The 17821-nt window shown below is 38.8% G+C and overlaps 2 long non-coding RNA genes across 2 annotated transcripts in view; one reads left to right on the top strand and one right to left on the bottom strand.

The window, feature by feature from the left end:
- LOC139136806 (uncharacterized) overlaps window positions 1–17821 on the bottom strand; it is a 260926-nt gene that overhangs the window by 25121 nt on the left and 217984 nt on the right. The window lies entirely within an intron of this gene.
- On the top strand, window positions 10188–15680 carry LOC139136799 (uncharacterized). The gene is made up of 3 exons (XR_011553246.1): window positions 10188–10496; window positions 13757–13878; window positions 15326–15680. It is a non-coding gene; the product is annotated as an uncharacterized lncRNA (long non-coding RNA).

The raw sequence follows: 17821 nt of genomic DNA on the forward strand, positions 1-17821 counted from the left end.
CATGGATGTCTCTTTTTTACATCCAACACGAACGAACCTACATTGCCATAGTCACTTGAAAGGCTAATTATAATAACATGCTAATTAGAACCATGGACAGCAGAACAGGGATGATTTCTTTGCTTCTGCTTATTCTACGGAGTTAGTACAGTGTATTGAGGGCCGGGTAACAATACAAGTCAAACCAAAAGGTGAAAATTGAAAAGACTTTGCACCCACTTTTGTAATAACTTTCACAAAACAAGTGTCAAACTGAAATTTGCACTTGAATACGTTAATTTCCAAACGGTCTCAGGGGAATAGAACGACTGCGAGTTTTCGCGGTGTCTACAATATGCGAAGTATAGAACTGATTGACGTGCACGCGATACAATCAAAATTAAACGGGATTAAAAGACATTATTTGTCTAAAAGGGAATGGCCAAATATCGATAATTTTGGTAACTACATATTGTTGAAATGTCGGGCGTCGACTTGCGAAGGTTAAGTGCAGCCGGACTTGTTGGCAAAGTGCAGCCATTCGCGACGCATTTTGGTATTGTATAATACGCGTGGTTTTATAGAAACAGCTTTTGTGATATCCTTGCATCAGGAAAAACTAAATCTGTTAACCGGGTTTCTCATTCTTTTGAAAAAACGAAGTAAAAATTTTGGCATTTCGAAATGCTACCAATTCGGAAACAGCTAACCACGTTGAGTAACCCGTTTTAGCAATTGCTCGTCAAAATGTGCACGGAAAGCCGATTACGTCTTTGGACCATAATCACTTGGACAAGTTTACTAATCTACTTTGTGGCGATAATCGCGTGTTGACCTTGAATTATTATACGATTACACCTGGTTACCAATAAACATTTCCGTAGAGTCCGGCAAGTGCTTGTTACAACGCCGGGTTACAACGGCACTGTGTGGTGTCGCTGCGGTAAATCATAGACTCTCGTTTTTCTCGAGAGTCTATGGGTAAATCACCAAAAATGCCTTTCTTTTTCTGGGGTCAATGACCGCCTTTTGTGGCCGATTCATATGTTGTCTCCTGCCCTATCTATATACCGACTTGAAACAATGGCGCACGCTGACGTTTAATGCAATTTAAATTCTTATAATCGTAAAAGTATTCAATTCAGCGAGGACGCAATGTAACACTGATACTGACGCTTGTTTGATTCGGATCAGAAACTAATCCGATAAACATGGACTCTGGACTGCCGTGATGAACTCGTACTCTGTACATGTAGAAGCGCAAACCATGGTCAGTGGAGGGGGGACTACCTCCACTGTCTATGTGCCAACCTTTTGTCAGTATCATCAGACTGTACCTGTAAGACCTGATGCTCTGGACGCTAGTCATACCATGGATGTAACATCCATGGTCATACCGACAAACTCGCGTTACAGAAAGGATACCAGCGGGACGCCGTCAAACTGTTGTATTGGTTTAATCATGGACGTAAAAAATATACCTCTATGAATAGGCTAGCAAAATGACACCTTTTGAAGTGATTTTTTTTTTATTTTGCTTATCGGAACATTCGTTTCAAGATAAACTATATTCCACAAAGACCATCCGCTGATGCCAACCAATAACAATAATACCTTTATTTACAAAATAACTATTTACATCGATGTTAGACATATTGTTTTACGTGTTGAACTTCGCTATCGGTAAAAATCACCATCGTTCTTGTAAAATAAGTTCTAGATTAATTAAAATTCATTGTTAATTAGAAAATAGATGAGGTAATGATCGACCCCATTACATGAAATAGACAAGCTGTCGTGGGGGCTGAGATACAATTGCGAGAACCATGGAGTGAAAACGTAGAATCGCTTAGCACCCACTCTTTCAATATAATTTTGAAAGGTGGTGTCAAACACAACATTGACGCCTCGTTAAAACGATTCTATGAGTGTCAAATTTCGATATACATATCGTTTGTGGAAGAAAGCAGATCCAAGAGAGTTGAATGGCATATCTTTACTGATTTTACTCAAATTTCTTTGATAATATTTCAAACGTAAATTGATTTCTAGATATATTTTAGTAAAGGGTATCTTTGATAAGGAGATATTGACTTCTTAGAGTCTATGTCGACGACGCCATCTCAGCAGGTGTAAGTGACGTGTACACATGTTGTTATATTTTCTCTTGTTTTCAAGAAATGAATACAGTTTCACAAACTTACAAACTTACTTTTTACATCCGCAACATTTCTGATCAAAAAAAGTTCGAAAGCTTGATGGTTTTTGTTCTGCTTTATTTGGTTGGTTCTCTCCCAATGTTTCCATTTCCCCCTTGGATGTGTCTGTTCAATGGTGTTGTTCATGTTTTTTTGCGCTATTGTTACTTAAATTGAAAACGTTTTGTTCTTCACAAAACTATTCATAAGAGTTTGGCTCTACACAGACCCCGCAACGCCAGGGTCTACCGTTTACAAACAGTGGTAGCTGTGTTTCCAACATTGGTAAAAGCAACGGAGAAAATATTATGCCATCGGTGTCTTTCTGATTTCACTGAGTAAATACAAATGGATACGTAGGAAGCTCCGTGCCCTAGGGTGTTTATCACGTGACATAAGGCAAATATTCTTCTCATAGAATTCTCCTATGCCTACAGTCGGCTAAGCACATAAATATGATTTTATCAAACACAAGCAGTTTGATGAAAATTAAGTCCTATAGAACACAATCAACAGCATAGGGAAAATACGAAGTTTATTGGTTTTGTAAAACTTTCTTTTATGCTTTTCATTCCTCTATCAACCCAAGCTGAGCGTATTTACTTGATTGCAGACACGCCCGGATGTTGACTTTGGCGCTTAACACCTAATTTTTCCAACAAACAATAATCAAATGACGAGTGCGCTTCAACCTCCCTCGAAAAATGAAAATATTGTGACATGAGATTAAGTATGCATGCATCCTGATTTGCATGACAATTGCATCGGTCTTTTTCTTCATGTCCTGCTTGGTCCAACCCTCCGGCAAAACTACTTCTCATTGCTGCTTTCTGGTGAACGATCTTTTCTTTTCCGTTTTCCACATTTTGTTTGTAGTGTTTCCACTTCCTGTTTGGATGTTTTACCTCCATGTTACCACCTGTAGTGATGCATACAGTAGCTTCAACTGCAGACAACCATGCATTGTATCGAAAGCGTGTCGATCGATAAGACCATGGATGTAAAAATAGAACTATTTTTACATCCATGATAAGACCTTCAAGTCTTTCCCGCGGTTCGCATTTCCAAATAAGGCACGTGTGGACACATCTGTACAAACAAGATAACTTCTATAGACGCGCGAAGACAATTGTTACAGCATTGAGGTCAGACTGGTCCTAGTCGTTTGGCTTTTCTAGGGCGTATGAAGTAGTTACCGACTGTCCGATTGAGTCTGTCGGCCATCGCATAATCGTATATTGCTTCAATAATGGATATATCTGTGTGCTACCTCCATGCTTCAATATACTCGCTTTTGATATCTATATAAAGTTGTGACCAAACCATTTTAGAAGATGACGGTAATCTAGACTTGCTTGTCTACAAGTCAATAAGTTGTAGATTGAAAATCTGATGTTGCAGATATCCGTCTTAGTCAAAGAAACATTTGAAAGGAAATTTCGTGATAGCCCACTCTGTGAAAACGTGCGTGGAAATAGCTGTCCACAAAAAGTTCAGTGTGGAAGCAATACTCCATCAACGACCAAAGAGCAGTCACGTAAAGTCATTTTTTCGATGACAACAAAAAACTGTCTTCTGAACTGGTGATAAAGTTTGAGAAACAAACCGATTGTCATGATATGTTTCAAGTATGTTATCTTTTCGTGAGATTCTGGGACTGACTTTTTACTTTTATTGACCAAAGAAGACTATTTTAGCCATGTACACTACTTCGACTTTGGCCAGTCTCCAATCAATAAGTTATTCATACAAAACAAAAACAAAAAAGCATCAAGTTGACAACTGCAGGACCTAGAAATGTTGTTAGCGAAGACTTGCAGCATATTTACATCACAATACTGTATAAAATTATAAAGCTTTCATCTAAACGTCAGACGACTACCAAATGTCATCGTCTGAGTTTGTACATAGCCCGCTAATGACTGTTTATCGGGATACATTTTTGAGCAATTATTAGGAATTTGACCCTACGTATCACCGACAGTTGTTACTGCCCTTGTTGTACATCAGGAAGCCGTCAAGCTGTTTGAATACAATTTACGATTGATATCAATGATGTCCTAAAGGTCAAACGCTGTGTGTCAGGGGTGTCTTTGTAATGGCCCATTTGAAGAAGTGACCGTTGAGGGCGGTAAGATTGCGGACAACGCTTTCAGAAAACCGGGAGTAAGTCCTCTGAATGAAGAGATTTTAACAACGGATTTTCATTTTTGATATCGGTAAAATGCCCATTTGTAACCATTTGTATCCCCTCCATGTCGGTTTTGCTCTCGCAATCTCGGAAAAAAACATGAAGTCGGTCGGAACTTTAGGTATTTATGAGTCGTGATTATCGCCTTTCATCATTTAAAATAGATAGACGAAATAAACTCGTTTTTCTCGGCGGTCAATGATCAAACCTTACAGCCGATTCATAACTACATGCCCTGTTTGCGTAAGTAACTACATTTTTAGAGCATCGGTACAACGTTCTGTACAATTAGCGGTGGAGATGATAATTGGTCACGAAAACCCTGAGGTCAATGAACTCAGAGTTTGTATTGGTGGAGGGACTGTGAATGGGACAAAACATTTAATAAGACAAGAGAGATCTTGATTACACATCTTAGAGTTTTTCTCGAGGGAAAGTGTCACGAAGCTGGTAGCTTGAAGTGGCGATTAAAATATGTCTGTCTCTCTCTCCAAGAGCGAGGGCCGTACTATTTGTAACCGATTTCTCTCTATGTGCAAACGTATAACCACAACGCATGAAGAAAACCTCTGTAATACGAGAGACATGAAACGGTTTTCTCAAGTAGACCTCTGTCCGTGTAAAGCAACATGAATATATCTTTTATGAAATCTTTTGATGCATTTCTTGTCTTGTTTTTAGTGCCTTCGCGGTCAGAATTTTCTGAACAAAGTACGGAGAACACTATTTCAATGTTAAAGCGTTTATTCTCAATAACAATAATACGGGTGGATAATTACGCGGGTGGTTTATTAGACCCCTGTGTCTGTTACCGATCAATAACCTTTTGACTTTCACAGACAGAAAGCGTGCCGACTCGTTGACTTCTCCGGACGAAGACAATGTCATCGACTTGCAGCGCTTGAATTCAGTGAACGACAGAAAGACTTTTGGTTTTAATTCCACCACTGCGCTGAAACCGAAACACTCGAAGTTTCTTCAAACTCATGCCAATCATTACGCAAACTGTGAGATTGTCTGTGAAACAACAAATTGCGCACCGACAGACGAGTGTGTCCTCCTCAGCAAAGATAACGCGAGCTTCGAGTTAATTGCCGCTGAAAGTACAGTTGTTCAGGTGTGATCTTGCTGAGAAGATAAGCTGTCGACAAATCAGTATATAATCATAATGAGACAGGAAAAATTCGATGGGAAATTAGGGTCTGTTTTGAAAAGGCAACAAAGACAGTTTAATTCTACCAGGTGTAATCTGCCTCCCTGATACTGTAAACAGGTCGATGATGAAACTCGATGGATCAACTATCTGTCCATGCAAACAGCGTACGATGTCTTGGGAATAGGAACGTATGTCGCCTGTCGTCAGACATAGTGACACCGATGATAGTGTACTTGTTAGGTGCAACGTTTCACAGCCTATAAATTGATATCCTGCAAAAACGTCTGGAGTTATCCCTAGATATACAGTATTCGTGATTGAAGCCATAATTTTAATTAATGCGTTCCGTACTCGGTTCAAGTTTATTGAAAAAAAATCATATCATATCATGTTACTGTTAAAGGTTGCACATTGCCACAGTTTCAACGATGTCAAGTTAAAGATATCCGCGTTTTCTTCTTTTTTCTAAAACAATATGACATTTAGCTCTCCCAGGATGTAAAATCCACTGAATAACAGTAGTTTTGAACACTGCTATAATAAGATTACCAAGAAGACACCTCATATATTTTGTAAATTCTAGTTATGATATTCTTAGAGAGTTATTATATGCTGTTAGAAAATGCGATGTCTTTGTGACGGGGCTCCAGTGCGTCTGCAAATCATAAAGAATCGCCGAGACAGTCTGCCGACTTCTTAAAATACTGCTGCGGATTGTCGGTATTAACGCTACCATCTCCCGTTCGCAGTCCCCGTTGCCGGTCAACAACAAACGAAGAGAGCTGTCGTTACCGGGCAGCAATCTAACAACCATGTACCAAGGGACGTATTTTTGTTTTAATTAAGACGCTATTATCTGTTAATTAGTCGTAATCCGGAGTTTTCGGTTACCTGGAACACAGTCTCCCATCACGTGACTGCAAGCATGGACCATACAGGGTCTCATATCATTAGCAGTGCAGAGGCTCTCGAAGATCTATGCTTGGAGGCGGTCCGTGCAAAGAGGCTGCGTAATATCATGAAGGCCAGGCCTATCAAAACTTCTGCGCAGAGTGACTCGTTACTGTCCATGTGGTCCCAGTACTTTTCATACATGACACAATACAACACTTTGGGCAAATTCCCGTAAATTTGTGTAAATTTTACATATCCGTGGATAATTCGAATTGCACTCATCCAGATATTCATAGAAATGAAACAGATATTGCAGAGTCGATAGGAACCACATAAAATTTGTCGCGCATGTCAAGAGGTTGAATTTGACTCTGTTCACAAACCCAAGGTATTTGTACAGTGCGAATGAACGAAGTCAAACGCGGGATATCATTGATGATCGTTACAAGATGCACTTGTCGGCTGCCGAAATTACCTCTAGGGTATTTTTTGGAAGATTTCCCGCCATCTGAATTGTTTGTCCACATATTAGTAAAACTTGCGTTGTGTCGGCTGAAAGGCTTATTTCACGGTAATTTTAAAGTGAACAACAAATATGTGTACATAGAGTAGATAACAAGATCGATCGGAAGATGGCGCGGTCGCTGTAATTACGGGCGCCATTTATCGTGACCTCATGGTCAAAGACTGATTCACAATTCACTGATTCAGGATTGCCATAAGAATTCAAAAGTGTTATCAATAATTACAATTCTTCTCAATAAATTTGAATTAATACATACCTATAATCTATAACCTTTATACTTAATTAAAATTGCCTGTGTCAGAAGTCAGGTTGTATTGCCAGGGTATTTATCTGCAAGATTACATTTTAGTGGAAAATAAAACATTTGACACCTCCAAAATCCTCTTGCATACTAGAACAAACTGGATCGAGTCCCTACCCTTTAAGTTGAGTCGCCGGCTTTGAGAGATGCGACAGACGTCGATAAATAGATTAGCGTCGAAAATCCTGTGTTATACAATGTTTTGGAGAATTAACAGATTAGGGAACAGCGTGTTTGAATAGATTACAGAGACTGTTTATTCCGTGTTTTCCTCAGACGATATTTCTGGAACAATTCCGACCTTTGATAGGTAAACAGGTCGATATCGCAGCCTCAGCGACTATAGCTACATAGTGACTTTAGGTTCAGTCATAAAGCCAACAATCTCCGAAGATTTTGAACAAAGACGGGGTTTGAAAACAGAGAAACAGGATTTGTTACATCTCGGAAATATATTCACAATTTGAATCATAGTCATTTGTTCAAGAGAGTCATAACTTTATAAATATCACGCGTTGTGCAATTTACGTCAGACATTTGGATTTGCACGGTAATATTTTAGCTTAGAAAGAACGCAACAGGTTTTCGTTTTGTCTATCTTTTAAAGTCCAAAGTTGAAGGTTTTCTTTTGCATATTTTTGAAATGTGGCCGTCCATCACTCGCTACTGTAGTCTGACAAGGTTTCGGCGCTAAATCCCACCAAAAGCGTCCAGCATGCCTTGCCACCTATCCGTATCCAAGAACAACCGCCGACTGGAGACATTTAATCCGTCCAAATATATTATTATTGTTCTACAGTCTGGTTTGTCCACATCTTGATCATACAAACTAATGAAAACATTTAAATTAATACAAAATCCGATAATCCGAAACAATCCAACCGCGCATCACCAGTCAACGATTCTATCCTTCAATGACGAGAATCAACAGGTGGTTGGACGGTAACGAACGCATGCGCACAGCCGCACCGTTCAAATACGGCTACTTGTACGGTTAAAACATGCAAAGTGGTCAAAAAGGAAGGCGAAAGATAATAATGCCAAAAATAAACGATGCGCCTGGTTTTGAAGTCAAAGACAAAGCAATGTGAGCAATTGAAATCTTATTATCGTACTTAACATGTATACTTGCGCATTTGTATAAATCTAAGAGCGATATTTTCAGCTGCAAAGATCCAGGACTTCAGGTCAGGCCAAGAACGACATATGGACACACAGAACTAATCTAAGATACAAGGCCACACCTTTGAACGTAGCTTGTTCCACTTACTTTGTAACAGACTTTCTCCAAGTCTGTGGGCATATAAGTATCAAAACATATAATAAATTGAAGGACTAAACATCAGCAGACCGACGCGCTAATGGTAGGCTGTTGCGTAGATCGTAGGGTGAACGCCTTGGCCAGGTAGTAACTCAGCTGTCGAGAAAAGCCAGGCGACTGGGGACTAGTCTAACTTTATAACAATTGTTATTTTTGCAAATTTGAATTAGAGATTCTTCTCTATGTGAAAAAGCTTTCAAAAATTGACTGACAGTGTGTTTCTGTAATGAAATGTATCACATTGAACTGGCATTTACGTACAAGTAGTTCCTCTCTTTTTTTATTTTATTTTTTTTTTTTGAAAAAAATAAATTTATTTCAACATAGTCACAAATAAAACAAATCTACATAACTCTGAATGCATTAAAATTACAATGCGTTTTGTCTGAAATAAACAAATAATTAGCTGTTTAATTACAAAGATCATCATATGAATGCATTCAGGATGCATTCTTCTCCTTCAAGTCTTACAAGGCTTGAAAACTTTGTGATAAAATCCTCAGTTTTGTTCATCATCTTATAAGTGAAATACAAAGTAGTCCCGAGTGGCAAATTATGCCTTGCGCCCCCATGCGACAGTAATGGGAGATTGTGGAAAAGCATCGCAAAAAAACTCCGCTCACAGATTGCAAGCGAATTTGACCCACTTCGGGTTACAAAGACCGCCATCTACAGATTCAAGTTACATATGTTCATAGGAATTTGCTCCGAGCAACCAATTGAATAAATCGTTTTATTTTTCAAGATTTCAAAGGGGTTTATGTGCGGTTTTTATGGGGTGCCACCCTCTTGTTCCTAGTCAGGATTTTTTTATTCGTGTACCACGATGCTTGGTCGGTGGGCGGGCTGGCAGGCAACGTTCATTCCAATGAACGTCCACCACGTCCACGCATCGCTGCGTCCGTTCTCCGGCACAATGATTGATTTGTTCCGCGGTACGAAGTGAATCCATAGTTCTAGGTTTATTCAAGTTTTTTCTTTGATCCCCGGGAATAATATGACATTCCACTTTACACCCACGTTCACGTAACTGACGTCATTGTGATCCGTCGGATCTCTCGATGAAATTTTGTCGATGAATGACTTTGCAAACAGCTGTCAGTAGAGAAAATGCGGGCATTCAGAACTGATTTGGATTTTCCATGTAGGCCTACATAGAGGCGTACATCATTCAAATTTACCTGATGAAAACTGGAAAAAATTTTTTCGAGAGATAGAGGCCAGCAGAATAATTACTGTCTTTTATCGTGTTTCCTAAATTGCTCGTTTCTTCTCCACGAGTCTTGTAAAGTTATTTTGATTAAAAGCTGAGTTTTCAATGATCAGTTACGCGGTCGTAGAGAAACCAGGAAAACGTCAGACTCGTCTTGGGCGCGCATTGTGTACCTCATAATCGTGAACGTCGTTGCCAAAATATGTGTTAATATCGAGTTTATAATGTGAGTCACTAATTATGTAACCTTCTTAGATCACGTTTTCATGTGATATCATACCGTTTGGGTTAAAGTGATAGGTTCGGGTGATATGAGAGCTTCGTCGCGGATAAAGCGCCAATTATCGCAGGATATGAGGCACGATTCATTTATGCAAATGAGATTTTGGGTAGCGAACGGTAGCGGAGGTAGCGGATCATAATTTCAAAGTTTCATCTATTTGTATCTTCTTAGTAATTGTTTAAAAGTATAGTACTTGCTTAATGTCAAACAATTACACCAAACTATCAACCTTTAACGTGTCAATTAAGCCCAACACGGCACGCACTATATTCTGAACTCGGATGGTTATGTCTGCCGTGTGTGCGTAACTAGTGCGAACAGCTTCAGCCAGCGGGACCGACTGTACAGCCACGGTCGTGGAGGGTCGTGGTACAGCACATCTACCGAACACTAACTACGTTCCCGGTTTTTGTTCAAGTTAAAGAAAGATAGTGGTAAGTGCCTACTGCTTTGTATTCCTATAAGACACTGTGCGGCTGTTATGAAGCTAATAACCCTTTCCCGATTTTTGTCGCGGGTAACTTGTGAGCTGCAGTGGCTTCTACGAGTCACTCGACCCACGCTCGACCCCTGACCATTTCGACCCCTTCGGTATGAATGAAACTTGTCTCATTATCATCTCGAAAGTACGTCCTCAGATTTTTCGATGCTCATAGCACTTTGAAAGACTTTAGTGGAACCTTGTAACGTCGGGAACGCACCCGAATGGCTCGACAGATACATTGTGTGCGGTGGGACGCCGTATAACGCCGGGAACACACAGCACGGTATTCAGGGCACAGTTACGTGTGGTTCATTACACAGCGGCCGCGGTTATGCATACCACGGCCGCCGTGTAATTCTGATGCAGGGCCAGGCCGGGCCGAATAAAAAGAGGTCAGTCAGTTGCGAGCTGGGCCAGTAGGAGTATGGTTATATGATGAGACTACAGTATTCTTCTATTTTCTAGGTCTCGCTAAGCAATGTCAATGTCATTCATGAGCGCGATGTTTGCAAACTTCCTTCCGCCATGGAGGTTATCTCGCTTCAACGCTAACTACACGATGACATCGGCCGGAATGTGGTACATCGTATTTTGCTTTCCATTAAAATACCTTTGAACCTACGATTTACTACCGTCAAACCATAGCATAAAACGTTATTCATCCAACGATCAATGATTAAGTCATTGTTACTGCCAATTTATACCTCTCGATCGTACTCCCTACCCGCGATCTGTTGAAAGGGTGAGGTCGACCAATGTGTTTTTCAGAGTTAAACGTCAGACGTTCTCGTTGTTTACTGAATGTTCAACAAAATAACATAAAAAAAACTAAAATTGGCATGCGTATAAAAGCATCTGTTGACTGTGAAGAGAAAATGTACGCAATGTAAGTGGTAGACCTCTCCCACTGGCCGAGTTGGTCGGCGCGGGCACTGGCCGAGCTCGCAACTGGCAGACCTCTCAGGTTACCGGCCGGTGTCCTTGCTGTGTGTTCCCGGCCTTGTATGGCCTCCCCATATAACTCTGGGAACACACAGCATTGTACGTAGGGCTAGGCCGGGTCCATCAAAGTCGCCAAAAACTATGAACAGTCTGCGCGCTGCGCTTGGTCGTAAAAGTGTCTCCGCATTTTGTGTATCGAAACAGCTAAATTGTTTGTTTTAGAAGCCAATTTTCCCAGGAAAGATACATGATATATTCAGTAAAACGTCATGAAACAAGAAAGATATGACAAGGTAGAGGTGAGCACAACAAGAGAGTGTGAAATACTGGGGTCGAAACGGACAGGGGTCGAGGTGACTTAGTCCGAGTCCTACTGCAGCTAATATTATGAGCTCTGTCTCAAAAAATCTCCAATCTTTCAGTGGAAGCGCAAACCGTGCGCGTCTGGGCCATGTCAAACATGTGCTTCCACCGGAAATCTGGAGATTTTTCGAGACAGAGCTCACTCTTCTTTTGTTCAGTTGTCGCTTGATTCTTCGCTATTCGTTCAGCCCTTTACCCAGTGAATGTAAGCCTTTACCATTGGCATCACATTGCCTTTGACTGTGCATTCGAATCCAGCTTAGAATACCTGGGTCAGTCCAAACATTCAATAATTGTTGTATTTTTAAGTATATATCTTAATTAAGGAATGCTCTTTCCCCTATATATTTCCTCTTTGTCTACATATAATATATTTTCCTGGGTGAAAGAGATTTTATTAAAACATTATATCATCAAGTGAAATAAGAATACGTAGATTATATGTTAATATTATAGTATTCTTGGGAGTTTGAAACTAAATCTTGGCTAATAAATATAAAGTTCACGAGCAATAATTATTGTTTATCGAGCATATCCTTTGGAAAAAAAATAATCAGAAAGTCAGCCATGCTGAAGGGGTAAGCCTGATTTATGTTTCACATTCCATAATCATGTACCAAGTTCCCAGGTCTTATGGTTTGCGATTCACTCAGAATTTTATTCAGATGTGTGGCTGACTTTGCTGAGAATAAATCGACATGGAAGCATGAACAATCTTTATTTCCTGGCATGCTGTACTATCAAAACATTTTCAAGATTTCAGTGTGTTAACGCTCATGGTATGTTTTAATTCCCAATAACAATCAAAAGCTATGTTTCTTGTACCAAACTCAACTGAGGGAGACTTCAGTAATTATGAGCAGGTGGGTCGGGGGTTAATTGGTATGCATGAGATTGCCAAAGGAGACCCTCCCATCCCTTTTTTTCTCAAATTCTGCCCCCCAAAGTCTGTATTCACAAATCAAATGAAACCGTCCTCTTCTTAACATCAAGACGGCAAATTCTCTGACATATTGGGGAATAGCAATTCTGTTTACATATTAATATAATAAATCTTGTAAATCGCAACATCAATGGTCTCCACGATAGGATTGAAAAATTGTGCTGCCTCATTTCCATATTTTAGCATAACATTAGCATACTATTTGCATAAAAATTGAGTACCTGTCACAACTTTCCTAAATATGTCACTCTACACAGCAGACATGATGATCACATGATAAATACACTCTCAAAAAGCAATCGAGAATAACAACTTTGTAACTACATGGAACTTCACTGTGTATCAAGTGAAGTTACATGTAGCATGAAGCCGGTCAGTTTTCTAGAAAAAAAATTTCTTTGAAATTGAAACACTTTGTAAGAGTATTGACAATGATAAATACCGAACGTTTTAATCCTTCAAAAACTACCGCAAAAATACAGAGTTGAAAGAAAGTCACATTCCAAAGTGGCCTTATTTTGTTACATGTTTTGTAAGTGGGTAATTCCAACACTCAGCTAGCTGCCACATTTAATGGGCCTGTGGAGAACTCTGATTATGAAATACAATTTTATACTCTTTTAATGGGGTCCAGTGAGTTGCTGTAAGTTTGATGAAATTTTAAAAATTGCAGTCTGTGCTATTTAAAGGGGAAATTTACCAAGGCTGATTTTCACATGTGTGCTAGCTTCTAGGTTGCTATAATATGGGAAAGCCATTTTGCCATTTATAATCCCCATTATTTTTTACAAAAACGGGTACAATTAGTCACAGAAGTTGCAGTTTAGGGCTTCATCAATTTGATTTATTTTGAATCATGGGGGGAAAAAGTGCCAAGGTTGTAGAAGTGGTGATCAAGACTCAGAGTCATTAGCTTTCATTTTGAACTCACTGCGGTGTGTATGTGATTTGTTCTTTTAAAGCTATAGGAGTTGGGTGAAGATGTTGTCATGGATACCTGTCCTAGGACACTACCATGGATCCCAGTCCTGAGATCGCTGTCATGAATTTCTGTCCCAAGGATGTTGATCATAAAAGTGATATTGTAAGTTCTGAATAATTTTCGTAATGCAGTATAAATATATGCCAGATAGACTCAGATAGTATCATGCATCCAGAAGTCATGTTATCATGGTACAAATACTTCGCAACAGTATGTGTGTAAAAATAGGAATAAATAAAACCATTTTATGCATTTGTTGTTGTTACTTCCTTGTTTTGTCGTAGTTGAGCAAAGGCACTTCTGCAGTTGTAGACTCAAATAACCAATGGCTCATTTGCATATCAACCAATCCGATCACTTCAAAAAAAGATAAACAAGATGTCATCAACATCCAGTGTTTCATCCAAGATGGCATCAATTGGGGGGATTTTCCCCTTTACCAGAAAATCAAAGGGGGATTTCATCAGTTCATATGTTCTACTTGTATCTCTAACATGTAACTCGCACCATTTCATGGGGGGCTGGTCCCCCCTTGACAAATTACCAGGGGGTGCCAACATGTCAACAGAGGGGGAATCCCCCCGTCGCCCTCTCTAGATGAAACACTGAACATCAAACACTCACATGATGAACTACATGTATACTGTACATAAATTTCATTCCAAAGTATCCCTTTGTTTGCTTTTCAATCATTTAGGCCAAAAACGGAGTTGGTTTCTCATCATCGAACTTATTAATATAGACCAACTGCATCAACCTGCCTCCTAAAATATCAGGGGCTGTATGTGCCATATTCATGTAGCTAAAACTATCAATTGCCAAGAAAATTGCAAACATGATAGCGTGTGCATGTTTTGTAAATAAACTTTTTCTGGTGTCTGGGATTCATCAACTGTCTCAGAATGCTGCACATGCTCTTGTTCTTGCATCTTGCAAATTTCTTAGGGGCATGGTGCTCACAGAACATGAAATTGATGAACTGGAAGATCAGGCTTCATTACAGTCTAGAGTGTTTTAACTGAAGGAAATTTGGCATTGTAAATAGATCACGTCTCCCATACAAAGTCATTTGAAAATATGAGAATGAAAGTTACCTTGTTTTTTAAAAGCTTGTCATTTTTAGCCTTCTTTCTCGACAATCATGATTTGGGAATATTCTCTTTGTTAATTTTTTTTTACATGTGAAGCAAAACATTTCTCATACGGTGCATTTTAATATATCCTTGAATTTGAAGGTCCCTGAAGACAGAGATACTGTACACATGATTTTTAGACTAAAGCTCTTACAACATATAAAGCCAAGTGGTTGAAAATACATATACTTTTGGCTCAATACTGCTTTTTACTGACTGTGCAGGTGGGAAAGTGATACTGTCTGGCAGGTACTCCCAAATCATGATTGAGTAGTGCTCATAAGTTATCTCTTCTTCTGCAATGTCAAATACAGACATTCTGCATTTCTAAGATGGATATTCAGTTACATGACTTCAGGTAAAAATATTTAGTTTTGCTAAATGATTTATACATGATGTATGCTTTTTTTGCTTAGCTTCAAGGGAAAAGATGCAAAGGAAAAGAAAGCACCATGTTCTTCTGGAAATGAGAAAGAGAAGCCATATAAAACTGGTCAGTGAATTGTTAATGATATACTGACGCCTTGCCAGTGTACTGAGTGGTTGTAAGGACAACACAGTACGTGTACATGTGTTTGCCTGTTAAGTTGTGAGTTACCTGAAATTAAATAATTTCCTTTAATTCTTAAATTAAGGGGAAATTATTTTAGTAACTTTCAGTCATTGAGGCCTACAGCCAGTCAGTATGTTTCTAGATATAGACCTCATTTATGCACACTAGAGGGATGAATTATCATTGATAGGGTTTCTTTGTTCCTCTCACTCATGGCAGCTTAGGATGTGGAACTGACGTGAAGTAATGATGATATTAAACTCTGGAATTTTATTCTCCTTCCCAAGTTTTCTGCAGTAATACCTCTTCTTGACCTTTATCTTGTCCTTTCTTCCCTTTTAAGTGAGGTATAAACTGCTTTTGTGAAAAGATCTCCACCATCTCTGAGTCTGATCCTGTCACATCCGGGTTCCATTAGATATGTGTATAAATAGGTTGCATATATTCATATCATCAAAACCAGATACTGTGGTATCCAGGGAAATTCAGTGAAACTTTTTTGTATTGACAATTTTTCAAAACAAACTATACAATCTGAGTTGACTGCAACCTATCTATTCAGAACAAATGTCAGACACTCTGTTTGTTCCCTCAGAACAGTAGCTGTAAGTTTTGATGATTTTGTAATTAATTTTGTTCTTAATTGTACCAACTGCACTGTCTTTTTCTATGAGAAAAGCATGTTGCATGTCCAGTGTTAACTTGTGAAGACAGCATATATCATATATGAAATTGTGATTTTTAGCAAATTAATTTTAGTCCACACCACAATTTACAGTGCACTTTGATTTGGTGAAAACTTGATATTTCAAGGGAGAAGAAAAGATAGTTTAGTTGGTACAAAACATTTTTTTTAAATCAGAAAAGTAACAGGTGTACTGTCCCTTTAATTAAACTTAAATTAAGACTGTCTAATGATGTGTGTTTTTGTGATGTCTATACAAATGTGTAGTTTATGTATTACAGCTAATCAAACCAGTCTCAAAGTGGCCTTTTAGTCAGGATGTAGTGGATGCTAAATGTAGCTTTTATCTATACTGTATTGCATTATTCAAGTTAAATTCCATAGAAACTATGTCAGTTAAGCAAGTGATTTCCCTCCATTCAACCCCCTGCTTCAAAATCTGAGACAGTACCACAGACTGCTTTGCTTTAACAAGGTATATCTGTGTGATTGTTTGCTTTGAATGGGATCTTTAAAACTGGTTCCTTTGGAAGACTTATGCCATTGATTTTACTTTTTGGGAGGGCTTTGGAAGGAATTATCATGGGGTGAATATTAGACAATGTGAGGGGTTATACTCAAGTGTAGGCTATCATTGAACAACACTAATTTTGATGCCTGGCAGTATCTTGACTCCATATAATCCTCTTTCTAACAGGCTCCATAGACAAACCATAGAAATAAATACCACTTGGGAGAAAGAGGATTAGACAAACTGACATCCTGAATATGAAAAGAGTTTCAAACAATGATCAAAGTTCAGTGTCCTTATGTCTCTAATTTTTAAATTGTTCAATTTCTCATTTCTTACCTTTCTATAGGAGGAAGCATGCTACATTCATGGATGAAAAGTACCACTGACTGAGGCTGAGGAAGAAGCCATTGACAGGCATTTTGTCACAGTAACAAAGTCTGAAGCTGAAAAATACCCAGTGCAGGGAAAGTTTTGTACAACAGGGACTGGAAATAACTGAAATGGCATGTTAAAATCTGAGCCATAGCATTAGGAAAGCAAACATTTACAAGAGACTACAGTTTCACTATCACTATAGACTACTCCTAGGCAATGCAAATGCAGGATAATATTAATTATCACACTGGTATGATTAGTCCAATCCCCATGTGGATTGCATCTTCATATAAATGATACATACATGTACAAAGGAGTAAAATTGATGGATGATGTAATTCTTACAAACTTAAATAGCTTTTTAATCCCTATAGACACAAGGACAATGTATTGGAGCATACATATATGCAATGTTACTTTCTTTCTGATATTATCAAAATTTGCCAGCCATTATTATTTTCATGTCTGGAGCTATTACTTTGGCATGTGTGAACTGAGGAAAGTGCACCATGACCCACGTATGTCCAGTGATTGTCTTCAAATGTGATAAGATTTGAAATGTCAATGTGTTGGCCTGCTATCAAGGGCAATACAGAAGAACAGCAATACTTTTTTGGTGATTTTGAGTCTTCTCACTGAATTGCAAGCACAAACATTGAGAATTTCAAATAAGATTTCATTCAAACATATTCCTTTTTATCACATGCAAGAGGTCTCTATATATTTCAATTAAAGCACCTATTTACCAATTTTAACTGTATCATCTTTCGTGAGTTCTTTTTCAG

This window comes from Ptychodera flava, chromosome 7 (genome assembly GCF_041260155.1).
Source record: "Ptychodera flava strain L36383 chromosome 7, AS_Pfla_20210202, whole genome shotgun sequence".
In the NCBI taxonomy this organism is placed as follows: domain Eukaryota; kingdom Metazoa; phylum Hemichordata; class Enteropneusta; family Ptychoderidae; genus Ptychodera; species Ptychodera flava.